The sequence below is a fragment of the Narcine bancroftii genome, chromosome 8 (assembly GCF_036971445.1).
Source record: "Narcine bancroftii isolate sNarBan1 chromosome 8, sNarBan1.hap1, whole genome shotgun sequence".
In the NCBI taxonomy this organism is placed as follows: Eukaryota; Metazoa; Chordata; class Chondrichthyes; order Torpediniformes; family Narcinidae; genus Narcine; species Narcine bancroftii.
The window spans coordinates 135,584,249-135,596,418 of record NC_091476.1 but is presented as its reverse complement, the minus strand read 5'-3'; positions in this window follow the sequence as shown (position 1 = coordinate 135,596,418).

The following is a 12,170-nucleotide window of genomic DNA, read 5'->3' as shown; positions in this document are numbered from 1 at the left end:
TCCTGTCCTATCCACATCCAGTTATCACCTTTTGTCTGTTGGTCCATATCCCTCCCCTTGCCCTTTCCTTTGCCCCTGCTTTTAATTCAGGTGCCTGTCTGGTTTCTACTCATACCTTGGGTTCAGACCCAAAACATCAGTTATATATCTTTACCTCCTATGGATGCTGTGAGACCTGCTGAGTTTCTCCAGCGTTTCTGTGTTTTCACTACAATCACAGCATCTGCAGATGTTTGTGTTTCACTTCATTCCCCTTTATTCACCCTCTTTATCATATCCTCAAAGGACTCCAGTATATTTGTCAAATGCAATTTTCTTTTCATAAAACACTGATTATTTTCATTATCATTTTGTAAATCTTCTGCCCTTACCTTCTTTCAGAGATTAGCCTAGCTGACCTTTGTGCATTCCATTTGCAGCTTTCCAGTCCTCTGGGACCTCTCCAGAACCCAAAAAAATTCTGTTAGATTATACCAATGTATCCACTATTTGTACAGCAACTTAATTTAAGACCTCAAGAACTGCAGGGATGTTGACCATTTGCCCCATTAATTTACCTCTTATCTAGAGATAGAGATTGCTTTGTTCCCTCTTGTCTCTTGATCTTCTATTATTATTGAGATGTTTTTAGAATATCCTTTTGTGATCATTCATGCCATTTCTCTATTTTGTGTTCAATCAAGAGACCTAGTGCAGTTCAAAGATATGATTTCCTTTCTCCTAGTGGGAACACACTTTGACCCCATTCCTACATTTCCACATACACACAGGCTCATTCATGAGAGCGCTGTTGCTTTTCTGCAACAATTCTACATTCAAAGAGTCCTCACAACTTCACAGGAGCACAAGGTCAGACAGAAATTGCTGCTGAATCAAAGAGTGACTGGGACAGGCCAGCTGACTAATATTGGGCAACGAGGTAGATTTCAAGTAATACCCAGAAGGTTGGATTGGAGACAGAGAAACAAGTTGCTTTATGGGTGAAATTCCAAAGAGTGGGGCTTAGGTCCAGAATAACAACATATAAAAAGCATCCAGACAGAGACTTGAATTGCCAATGCATAGAACACAATCATGTGCTTTTTAAAAATATTTTATTTAAGTTTTCCATACATGTATTCATGTCAAAATACCTAATATAATAATCCATTATACACGATGGTTTACATACCCCCCAAAAAATATGAAAAATAAAAACCCCACCAACCCCTTCTCCCCAATAATAACACCACAAAAGACAGAAAAAGAAGAAAGAAAGAAATAGTTATTAGTAAAGAAAGAAAAAGGAAGAATAAAGAAGCAGACCTGGTTGTAAAGGTGTCGCCACCATTCACTCAATTCTAGTTGTTTCAGTTTTATTTATTTATTTTTTCCAAGGAGTTAACAAAGTTTCACGAGGTTTAGGGAAAACCATTTATAAATTTATACCTACAATGTGTTAATATGGGCACCATATTTAAAAAAAAATCATATTTATTCCTTAAATAATTATATAATCTTCTCAAGAGGTATACAACTATGTATTTCTGCATGCCATCTTTTCAAACCTAAATGCGAATCCGATCTCCATGTCACTGTTACACATATTCTTGCAACTGCTAATGCAATTTACACAAATTCTTTTTAATATAAATTCAGTTTCAATTTTGATCTTTTCCCTGAAATATTACCCAATAGAAACAACATTGGATCCTGCAGAAATTGAACTCTAGTGACTTGTTCCAAACTCTATCCAAAATGGTCTCAATTTTGAACATGACCATGTAGCATGTAAAAAAGTACATCTAAAACATTGATCTGACATATCTGACTTCAATCTATTTAATTTTTGTGGGGTAATATATAGTTTTTTTTTTGTTTTTTTTTTAATTTTTTATTTTTCACACCATAAATCACATTAGCCATGATATACACTTTTTCTTTTTCACACATTTACAGTGACTTTTTCTCCCCCCCTCCCTCCTCCCAAGCCACCCCGATGTAAAAAGTTAAACTGAACCAATCTATATCTTACATTTATTATATTTCTCACACTATCTTGACATAATTCAGACCAATTCTTCTCCCCAATAATGATATTTTAATCTGTTTCCCATCTCTGTCTAGATATATGAATTCCCTGGTTTTGAGTTCCCTTTTGCAGTAATATATACACAGCTGAAATACATTTCTTAATAGATCTATTACAAATCAAGGTTTCTATTTCACTACTTTCAGGTAACAACCATAATTACAGACAATAAAATAAAACAATATACCAAAATTTAAACATGGTTTATAGAAAAACTAAAAATCTACTAGAAAAAAACTCAACCCCCCAACCTAAAACTACACCTTCCCTCTAATCTACATCAAAACCCCTTAACTAACCACAAAAAAAAGAAAGAAAGAAAGAAACAAGAGGAGAATACTAAACACAATTCACTTAATATGAGATAAGGAGTCTTGGCAGCACACAAATCCCTATCTTTAAGTTTTCAAATTGAAATGATCCAAATATGGGCTCCAAATATTTTTAAATACACAATATTTATCTCTTAAATTATCTAATTTTCTCCAATGGTATACATGGCCTTAATTCCAAATCCCATCTTTGTAAATTAAGATCCATTTGATCTTTCCATGAAATAGCTATACATTTCCTCGCTACTGCTAAGGCTAATCTCAAAAAAACTCTTTGAAATTTATCACTTTATGAAAGAAAACCAAATTCACTAATATCTCCAATTTAAAAAAAAATTGGATCTATAGAAAATTTAATTTCCAAAATATTCTGTAAACAATCTGTTACCCTATACCAAAAAAAAATCTAATCTTGTCACAAGGTAATAATATTGTTGGATCCAGTTTATCTTGTAAATATGCTTTTATTTGACAATAACAAAATATTGTATTATTTTGTATTCCATATTTGTTTTTTAATTGTTCAAATGGAATTAAATGTCCTCCTTCATAACAATCTTCTATACAGGTACACAATCCTTTATCCGGACATTTAAAATTGAGAAAGCTGTAAAGTCCGGCAGGTGGGGAGAGAGACGGCAGGGCAAGTCGGGTGGGTGAGAGACTGGCAGCACGAGTCGGGTGGGTGAGGGGGGAAGACCATCAGTGCGAATCGGGTGGGCAAGGGGGAGAGACCGGCAGCACGAGTTGGGTGGGTGAAAGGGGAGATGGTAGCGTGACTGGAAAGGGGTGGGGGTGGATATGGCAGCACAATACGGGTGGGTTTAAATCTGGCTTTCCGAAATCTGGAAAAATCCAAAACTCGGAGCACACTGTCCTCCAAAAGTTCCAGATAAAGGATTGTATACCTGTATTCCTAATTGCCTTAGAAAACCAAATATTCAAAAGTTCTAAATGGGATCAGACTAGATTTGTTAAAAAAGAAAATTTGTGGATAATGTGACTAGATTATTGAATATAATACATTTGGCACAAAAGAAAAGAGACTTAAGCGTAGCAGCGGTTTTAGATGTGGAAAAGTGTTTGATCGATTAGAATGGGACCTTTTGTTTAAAGTGCTTGAAAAATTTGGGTTGGTACAAATATTTGAAATTGGATTAAAGCTTGATATAATGGACCAAAAGCTAAAGTTGTAACAAGTGGGCAGATATCTCCACCTTTTAATTTAACTAGATCTAGTAGGCAAGGGTCTAGTATCTCCAGCTTCATTTATCTTAGCAATAGAACCACTTGCAGAACTGATTCAATTTGACTCTGATACTAAAGGTTTTAAAATTAACCGAGAAGAATATAAGATTGATTTATTTGTGGATGATGTATTCATTTACTTGACAGAACCAGAAGGCTCATTACATAAACTATATTTAAGATTAAAAGAATATGAGATAGTACCCAGTTATAAAGTAAATTGGGATAAAGTGAAATGATGCCTCTAACTAGAGGTGATTATACTCAGTGTCAAAGAGATACCCAATTTAAATGGCCAATAAATGAATTAAATATTTAGGGATGTGGGTAGATAACAATTTAACTAATATATTTAAACTGAATTGTACCATTTTACTTAAGAAAATTAATGAAGATTTGAAAAAAATGGATGAAATTGCCAATAACATTACTAGGAAGAGTTAATTGTATTAAAATGAATATATTTCCTAGAGTAAAATACGTTTTTCAAACATTACCTATCGCCATGCCACAGAAATCTTTTCAGGAATTAAATAAATATGTAAGAAAATTTATTGAAAGGGCAAGATATCAAGGGTTTCGTTAGAAAACTAACATTGAAATTTGAATTAGGAGGTCTACGACTTCCAAATTTTATGAATTACTATAAGGCAACACAAATGAAATTTCTCTCTTGGATTAAGATGGAGATGGAAAAGATAAGAGAGAAGAAACCAGAAAATTTTATATATAAAATGGGAATCAAGATAAATATCTGATGACAGGGAAACTCCACTATTGAAGCATTTATTATATATGGAATAAAGTAAATACTGATATGGGAATGAACAATCCTGTGTTATCTAAAATCATGAGCTTATTATTATACACAGTGAGCATATGTACATATGTGCTGGAAGTCTTACTTGTTGTAGCTGAACAGATACTTCATTAATGAAAAAACTGCAACAGTATGCATAAATTGAATTGGAAAGACAATAAATTTTAAAAAATGGAGTGCCCACTATAATGTTAGGGACAAAGACAATTTTTCCTTTATTTGTCCCTGTGCTCCACAGTTTTAAATTTGTAATCAACCAATTCATATCATTAAAGTACATGTTCCAGATTCCATTCAAGGTTATTTTGGTTTGACCATGTATAAATTACAGCACTTTTTATGCATAATCCCCTCATTTCAAGGCACCATAATATTTGGTATGTGTATTAAAGTAGTGATGCTTAGTACTTTGTTGCCTATCCCTTGCATGCAATGACTGCTTGAAGTCTGTGATTCATAGACATCAGCAGGTGTTGAATACCTTCTCAGGTGATGCTCTGCTAGGCATCTACTGCAGCCATCTTCAGCTCCTTCTTGAAATGGGGGCTTGTCCCCATAAGTTTTCTCTTCAGCATATGAAAGGCATGATCAATTGAATTTAGATCTAGAATTACTTAGCCTTTGAAGAATTTTCCAGTTTCTTGCTTTGAAAATCACTTTTATTGCTTTTGCAGTATGTTTGGGATCATTGACTTGCTGTAAGATGAAGCACCGTCAAATGAATTTGGAGGCGTTTGCTCAAACCTGAGCAGTCGAGATGTATTCTAAACACTGCCATCAGCAACTACATCATCAATAAATTGACAACCATACATAATACCCCCAGATGGGGGTTTCACAGATGGGGTGGTATGCTTTGGATCTTGGGCAGTTCCTTTATGCCTTCACACTTTGCTCTTGCTGCCATTCTGATGCAGATTAATCTTGGTCTCATCTGTCCACAGACCTTTTGCCTGAATTCTGCAGGCTCTTTTGAATACATTTTGGCAAACTGTAATCTGACCACCCTGTTTCTGGGGCTAACTAGCGGTATGCATCTTGGTGTGTAGCCTCTGTTTTTTCATTCACGAAGTTTTCTGTGGACAGCAGTTATTGACACATCTACACCTGCCTTCTGAAGAATGTTGCTGATCTGACAGTCATTTGAGGAGTTTCCTTCAATATGAAGATAATTCCTGTGTCATCAGCAGTGGACATCTTACTTGGCCTCTACTAGTCCCTTGGCTTACCAAAACACCCCTTCTTCTTAATGATGTTCCAAACAGTGGATTCTGGTAATCCTAAGATTTAGGCGAAGTCTTGTTCTGTTTTATTCTTGTTTTTCAGCCTCAGAATGGCTTCTTTGACTTTCATTGGCACGACTCTGGGTCTAATGTTGAAAAATGGTAACTACAGACTCCAAAGATGATCAAGAGATTAGAAGCAAGTCTAGCTTTCTTATACCTGGACCAATGAAGTAATTAAACACATCTGAGTACTCACAAACATTTGTGAAGCCAAATGACCCAAATATTATAGTGCCCCGAAATGGGGGAACTATATATCAAAAGTCCTATAATTTCTACATGGTCAAACCAAAATGTATATGTATAACCTATTTTTAAATATTTTATTTATTAAAAACCACGATGTATATTTTCAAAAACATATGCAATTAATAGATAAAACTTGAATAAAAATATACTTGGTATATGTATACAAACTAACCCCCCACTCCCCCAACCCACCCACACAACCCCACCCCTAACTAACCTATCCCACAGAGAAAGAAAGAAGAAATGAAGAGGAGATTGACCATAATAACAAAATTCATCAATTAATTACCATGGATTAGAGAAACACCACTACTGTGCAGCTGGGGGGTTCAAAATCTCAAACCCATATAATTCAAATAAGGGATCCAAGTTTTACGATAGAAAAAATAATTATCACGTAAATTATATGTTATTTTCTCCAATGGAATACAAAACCTCAATTCCATATGCTATCTCTGTATGCTCAAATTAGTCTCATTTTTCTAAGTAATTGCCAAATATTTTCTAGCTACAGCCAATGCCAATCACAAAAATACAATTTGACATTTATTTAATCTTAATTCTAAGCTCAACCTCTTAATGTTCCTCAACAAATATACTAAAGGATCTAATGAACGTTTCACTTTCAAAATAACTTCTAAATGTTCCTTATTTCTATTCCAAAAAGATTTTACTGTTTCACATGACCAAATAGAATGTAAAAAAGAACCTACTTCCTTCTGACATCTAAAACATAAATTTAAATTAAATTACATCTCCTTAATTTTTCCAGAGTTAAATATAATTGACGAATAAAATTGATGAATGAACTAATCAATACGTTACATTTATAATTTTAGTCATACTATCCTTACATAAATTCATCCAATCATCTTGATGAATAAGTATTCCTAAATCTTTTTCCTATTTCAACCTAGATTTGTGCAAATCCAACTTAAGCATTTTATCTGTAATAAAGTGTACATCTCAGATATTAATCTCTTCTCACCATCCTCTGTAAGTAAAAATTCAAACTTAGATCATCTAGGTAACCATAAAGTATGCCCAAAATTATCCAATAATAAAGCTTTAATTTGATAATAAGAAAAGAGTATTTGAAGATATATTTCTCTTTTATTCTTTGTAAAGAAATAAAATAACCCATTTCATAACAATCTTGTACAAATGTAATACCCTTTTGATCTCTTAACTTCAAAGGTTGATTATTAAGTGTAAAGGGAAAAACTTATTATGATACAAAGGAGTTTTGCCTGAAATCTTCCCTTGAGTACCTATAACTTCATTTGTTTTATACCATAATCCCATTAAATGTTTCAAAACAGGTAAATTATAATTACTCAATAACTTAGGATTCCATGTATAAATAAAATGATCCATCCTCTTTTCACCATTTGAGATAATTCTATTTTAGCCCATCACAATGATTTTTCCAAATCAAACATTCAATTAATACATTTCAACTGTGCTGTATCATAATAATTTTGAACATTCAGAAGTTGTAAACCACCTAATTCATATTTCCAAGTTAATTTTTGTAAAGATACCCTTGCCATTTTATCCTTCCATAAACATTTTCTCACCATAAAATTCAAATCTTAAAATTTTGGGGGGAATCTTACAAGGGATAGATTGAAATAAATTCTGAATCCTAGGAAAGATATTCATCTTAATACAATAGATCTTTCTATTAAAATAAATGTTAAATCTTTCCATCAATTCAAGTCATTTTTAATTTTAGAAAGTAACGGTAAATAGTTTAATTCATATAAATGACTATAATTACTATCTGCCTTAAGACCTAAATACTTAATTTGATCCAACCATTTAAATTTAACAATATGTTTACAAAAAGAATAATCCATTGCCACTAATGACATAACATCACTTTTTTCTAATTAATTTTATAACCTGATATTTCACCATGCTGTTCCAATCTATCATGTAATCACTTCAAGGAATTCTGAGGTTCTGTTAAATATATCAAAACATCATCCACAAATAATTTAATTTTAAATTTATGAGATTCCACTTTTAATACCTTTAATATTACGATCTTGTCTAATCATCTGAGCCAAAGGTTCAACAACCGATGCAAAAAGAGCAACCCTGTCTATTTGATCTAATCACCGTCAAAGGTAAAGATAACTGTCCATTTGTCACAACTCTAGCAATAGGATTTTTATATAAAGCCTTCATCCAACCAATAAATATTGGGCCAAATTTAAATTTCTCCAAAACTTTAAATATAAAAACTCCACTCAACTCTATCAAAGGTCTTCTCTGCATCCAATGAAATAACCATTGGTAGGTTGGATCCCTCCCAAGAAATATTAATCAATGAAATCAACTTCACAATATTATCTGCCAAATAATGATTTTTAATAAATCCAGCCTGATCCAAATGAATTAAATCTGGTAAATATTTTGCCAATCTATTAGCTAGAACTTTTGTTACAACCTCATAATCAACATTCAACAACAAAATTTGACTATAAGACCCAGCATTTAACAGATCCCGATCTTTTTTAAGAATAACTAATAATTTCCGGAGGAAAAGAATCCAGAAAAGAATGAACCTTCGTTACCTGTTTCAATACTTCCATCAATAATGGAATTAATAAATCTTGAAATGTTTAAATAAAAATCAGAGGTAAATCCATCATCACCAAGAGACTTCCCATTTGGTATAGATCGAACTGCATCTATTATCTCTCTAGAAGTAAAAGCAGCATCCAAATCTTTAACATTTATACTACTCAAAAAAAGGCAAATTAAGGGCAGATAAAAATTATCAGTTTTAGCTGTATCTTCCTCTACTTCAGATGTATACAATTTTACATAAAATTCCCTAAACACATCATTAATCTCCTGAGGTTTATATGTAATCATTGAATCTTTCCTAATAGCATTTATTGTTCTTGAAACTTGTTCCATTTTTAATTGCCAAGCTAAAACTTTATGAGCTCTTGTCCCGATTCATAATATCTTTGTTTAGTTCTCTGTAATAACTTCTCAAACTTATATCTGTAATGAATTATACCGTAATTTCATATTAATCAAATGTATTTTCTTAACCTCTGTTGAATTTTGCTGTAAATCTTTTTCTAAAATCCCTATTTCCTTCTCTTACGTTCTTAATTTTAGTAGCAAAACTAACAATTTGTCCCCTCAAATATGCTTTTAAAGCATCCCATAAAACAAATTTACTATTAACTGAGTCAATATTTATTTTCAAAAATGATTGTATTTGATCTCTTATAAAATTACAAAATTCTACATTTTTCAACAACAGAGAATTAAATCTCCATCTATATGTAGTATCATTCCTTTCTGAGCCTGTACATGTTATTAATAACAAAGAATGATCAGACAAAATTCTACTCTTATATTCAGCTGTTAATACACAACCTCGCAATTGTGCTGATAACAAAATCTATTCAAGAATAAAAATCATGTCAAAATTAATAAAGCAAAAATCTTTCTCCTTAGGATTCAATTTCCTTAAATATCAACTAAAGTCATATCTTTCATTAACGACAATAATTGTCTTGCCATTTTTGTCCCAATTACTTTTTTTGGAGATTTATCTAACAATGGGTGTAAACAACAATTAAAGTCACCTCCAACTATAACTTTTTCATATGCCTGATTCAAATTAAATAAAGAATCCAACATAAATTTTTCATCTTCTATATTAGGAGCATAAATATTCATCAAAGTCCATGATTCAGAAATTTTTTTTTACTATTAACAACTAAAAGTTTACCAACTAATTCCAATTTAAAAGATAACTTTTTATAAATCAATATGGCTACACCTCTTGCTTTGGAATTAAACGAAGAAGCTATAACTTGAGCAACCCAGTCTCTTTTCAATTTGTAATGTTCCTTCTCAGTTAAATGTGTTTCTAACAAAAAAGCAACATCAACTTTCAAATTTTAAATATATGCCAGTGCTCCTTCTCTCTTAGTCTGATTATTGAGCCCATTAACATTAAAAGTAGCAAAATTTAAATTCGCCATCATTTCAGTTTATCGCAAAAAACACTTTACCACACATGGTGGGCATCCTTTCCATGGCAAATACACAAAAAAACCCAGAAAATCTCCTCAAGAAGAAAAAGGAAAGTAAAAAACCCATATATAAAAAGAAAATAGAACAAAAAAAGGAAAAAAAATACTATTCTACAGTATTACCTCCCTCAATTGTACAGGAGTGACAAATGCCACAAAGTGGACAATGACTTTGGAAGGAGCAGTAGCCAAGCCACCTCCCTCCTGAACAGAACAAAAAATAATCAACAAATCATTTCAACTATGATAAAATTCTTCCAAGTCTCTATTTCCTTGATCATTATTGAAGTCAATTTCAACCAACTGTTGAGATTCCCTCTCTTGTGTACCATTCTTCGTCCCCTTCTGAGCTGATGCAGACTGTTGAAAAGGATTTTCTTGACTTTTCATCTGTTTGTTATCAGGTAAAGAATTAGCAAATGTAAGAGCTTCAGCATCATCTCTAAAAAAACTGAGATTGAAAGAATGGCAGGATATTTGTATCCTTTCTTGCACAAAACAGCTTTTTCAGAATTAAACTCTTTACGACATCTAATGACAGCTTGGCTCAAATCAACATAAAAGATAACTCTATTATTCTTAACTATCAGGGGGCCTTGATTACTTCTTGCATTTTGAACTACAACTCTTAAAATCAATTCTCTATCTTGATAACGCAAACATCTAACCAGAATAGAGCATGGAGCTTGACCAGGAAGAAGTTTTCTTCTTATCACTATCCAATTCCAAACCATTTGGGAAATATTCTTTCCCTAAAACTTCAGGAATCCACTTCTGAAAAAAATTGAACCAGATCAGGATTCTCAAAATCTTCTGGAAGACCAAAAATCTTAACATTATTTCTCCGAATTTGATTCTCCAAAGCGTCAATCTTCTTCAATAAATAATTCCTCTGAATTTCCCATCCAGTAAATGAATCTTCCATCTGTCCCATCTTTTCTTTATATTGTTCCTCATCATCCTTACAATCATTCAAATCTTCTTCGATTTTCTTAAATTTATCTTGCTTTACACATTTTGCCACATCCATCTTAATTGATGATATCTCTTCTTTCATACCAGTAAATTGTTCCTTCATGGATGAAAAACCTTGACTCATCTGACTTGCTATGTTGTCTATTTGTTTAGATAACATATCAAATTAATTTGCCGAATCTGAATAATGAGGATCAAACTTAAAATTCATTGACATATGCTTAGATATTGGCCTACCCTTGTATATTGCTGTATCTTCTTCTTCTGTACCTGGGTAAATGTCTTCTTCCCCCAGTCCTCCTCTGATGTCTCCTTCTTCCTCTTCCATCGAAACTGATGGCATTTCAGCCTGCCCACAGGTCCTGACTCCACCCCCCATCAGTCCCCACACCGCACAGGCCAAAATCGATGTAATGTGCATGCACATGCACAGTTGCTCCTTACAGTTGGAAGGAGGATGCCATCTTTCCTGGCACTGCATGGTGTCGGCGCCAGAGTCAAGTGCAACTTAGCCAGGGACTGCCGTTGCGGTCTTGGGTGAACAGGAATCGACTCTCCAGGCTCCAACTCAAAGGTAGGCCCAATTTCGTCAGTCCTTGAAAGTTGTTTTGAAATCATTTTTTTAATAGCTTGCCCCTTTGTTTTCCTCATTATTGCCTTCTAAAATGTATTAATTGTCTATGCAGTATTTTTTTTTAATTTACAAACATTAAAAGTTTGCTTTTTAATAATTCTGTTAGGAGAGGTGTCTCCCCACATCTCCCACCTATGCCATTATGCCACGCCTCCCCCCCCTCCCCGAATAAACTCTGGAATGTGCACTTTAATCACATGTGAATTGTTTGATTATAAATGTAAAATTGCGGAGCACAGGGGCAAATAGAGTTTAGAAAAAGTGTTTTTGTTGCAAATATTTTGTCCCAAATGCAATGTAGACAATAAATATTCACAATGATCTTGTGCAAGATTTTTTAAAAAGTGTCTTTGCAAATAGTGCAATCAGTCCTTTTGTGCTGTTGGAGCAGTCCATGATTAATGTAATAAGGGGAGGTTCAAGAGCCTGATAGCTATTGGAAAGAAATTGCTCTTGAATGTCAAGGTGCAGGTCCTTAGGCT